General features: G+C 60.5%; 1 pseudogene; it reads right to left on the reverse strand.

Annotated features, from left to right (window-relative positions):
- Positions 1 to 2500, reverse strand: part of LOC124593095 — a 7958-nt pseudogene that overhangs the window by 4196 nt on the left and 1262 nt on the right.

Consider the following 2500-nt stretch of genomic DNA (forward strand, 5'->3'; position numbering starts at 1 on the left):
AAGCAGGTAGCCCCGCCAGATGCTCCCAGATGGCGGCGTCAGTCGGCCCCTCCGGCGGCGGCCCGGTGGTGTCGGCCGCGAAGTCCTCGGCTGCGTCGACGGGCGGCGCAGCGGCCTCGCCCGCGTCAGGCAGCGAGCTCGCTGCTCCACGGCGGGACGCCGGCTCTTCGCCCCGACCGATCTCAAGTGCCTCCATGAATTGGCGGACAAGCTGCTTGTGGGCAGCTTGCCGCCGTCGGCACTTGATTGCCTCAAGCGTTCGGTCGGGGAACATCCTGGTAAGTTCTTGATTTACAAAGAAGAACCGGGCGTCCCTCTCAAGGAACAGTTCGGCCTCTGCCTTGGCGAGCGACAGGACTTCTTCCTCCGTCCACCTCGCGCGATGCCTCTCCGTCACGATCTCAGCGTTGGCGGCCGCAGGGTGTTGGCGGCGGCGATGGACCCCGAGACCGTTCTTCGTGGTAAAAGTGCGGTGGCACTCACTGCAAGCAAAGGGAGCTACACAAACTATCGCATTTTCGTTACGGCCGGTTGGCCGGATAGGTGCTGGGGTAGCTGGGGTGGCACCTTCAGCGGAAGGGCCACCATCTCTTGTTTCTTGTCGGCTGCCCCCAACTATAAAGGGATAATGCGAGGGGGGGCTGGTAACCCCCCCAAGCCCCTGGTGCGGTCTTCCACTCTGCGAAAATCAGCGGGCCCACGAGAAGGGGAGAAGACCGCAGGAGAGGAGAGGCTAAGAGGGCTAGGCCCATGTATTGCGCATCACTCTCCCTGTAACTATAACCCAAGGAAGGCACCTCGCAGCAGCAGCACGACTACATCAAGACCGCACTTCGAAAAGCCAAGTCCGGATGCAGCCACACCGCCGCCACTTGGCCACCTTAAGAGAGTCATAGTTACTCCCGCCGTTTACCCGCGCTTGCTTGAATTTCTTCACGTTGACATTCAGAGCACTGGGCAGAAATCACATTGCGTCAACACCCGCTAGGGCCATCGCAATGCTTTGTTTTAATTAGACAGTCGGATTCCCCCAGTCCGTGCCAGTTCTGAGTTGATCGTTGAATGGCGGCCGAAGAGAATCCGCGCACCCGCGCGCCCCCGGAGGAGCACGCTAAGGCGGACGCGGCCTCGCAGCAAGGAAGATCCGTGGGAGGCCAAGGCACGGGACCGAGCTCGGATCCTGCACGCAGGTTGAAGCACCGGGGCGCGAACGCCGCGCAGGCGCGCGCATCCTGCACCGCCGGCCAGCACGAGGCCAACCAACGGCGAGAGCAGACCACGCCCGCGCTAAACGCCCGCACTTACCGGCACCCCTACGGCACTCACCTCGCCCAGGCCCGGCACGTTAGCGCTGACCCACTTCCCGACCAAGCCCGACACGCCCCGATCCTCAGAGCCAATCCTTATCCCGAAGTTACGGATCCAATTTGCCGACTTCCCTTACCTACATTATTCTATCGACTAGAGGCTCTTCACCTTGGAGACCTGCTGCGGATATGGGTACGAACCGGCGCGACACCTCCACGTGGCCCTCTCCCGGATTTTCAAGGTCCGAGGGGAAGATCGGGACACCGCCGCAACTGCGGTGCTCTTCGCGTTCCAAACCCTATCTCCCTGCTAGAGGATTCCAGGGAACTCGAACGCTCATGCAGAAAAGAAAACTCTTCCCCGATCTCCCGACGGCGTCTCCGGGTCCTTTTGGGTTACCCCGACGAGCATCTCTAAAAGAGGGGCCCGACTTGTATCGGTTCCGCTGCCGGGTTCCGGAATAGGAACCGGATTCCCTTTCGCCCAACGGGGGCCAGCACAAAGTGCATCATGCTATGACGGCCCCCATCAACATCGGATTTCTCCTAGGGCTTAGGATCGACTGACTCGTGTGCAACGGCTGTTCACACGAAACCCTTCTCCGCGTCAGCCCTCCAGGGCCTCGCTGGAGTATTTGCTACTACCACCAAGATCTGCACCGACGGCGGCTCCAGGCAGGCTCACGCCCAGACCCTTCTGCGCCCACCGCCGCGACCCTCCTACTCGTCAGGGCTTCGCGGCCGGCCGCAAGGACCGGCCATGACTGCCAGACTGACGGCCGAGTATAGGCACGACGCTTCAGCGCCATCCATTTTCAGGGCTAGTTGCTTCGGCAGGTGAGTTGTTACACACTCCTTAGCGGATTCCGACTTCCATGGCCACCGTCCTGCTGTCTTAAGCAACCAACGCCTTTCATGGTTTCCCATGAGCGTCGATTCGGGCGCCTTAACTCGGCGTTTGGTTCATCCCACAGCGCCAGTTCTGCTTACCAAAAGTGGCCCACTTGGCACTCCGATCCGAGTCGTTTGCTCGCGGCTTCAGCATATCAAGCAAGCCGGAGATCTCACCCATTTAAAGTTTGAGAATAGGTTGAGGTCGTTTCGGCCCCAAGGCCTCTAATCATTCGCTTTACCGGATGAGACTCGTACGAGCACCAGCTATCCTGAGGGAAACTTCGGAGGGAACCAGCTAC

This window comes from Schistocerca americana, unplaced genomic scaffold (genome assembly GCF_021461395.2).
Source record: "Schistocerca americana isolate TAMUIC-IGC-003095 unplaced genomic scaffold, iqSchAmer2.1 HiC_scaffold_97, whole genome shotgun sequence".
Taxonomy (NCBI): domain Eukaryota; kingdom Metazoa; phylum Arthropoda; class Insecta; order Orthoptera; family Acrididae; genus Schistocerca; species Schistocerca americana.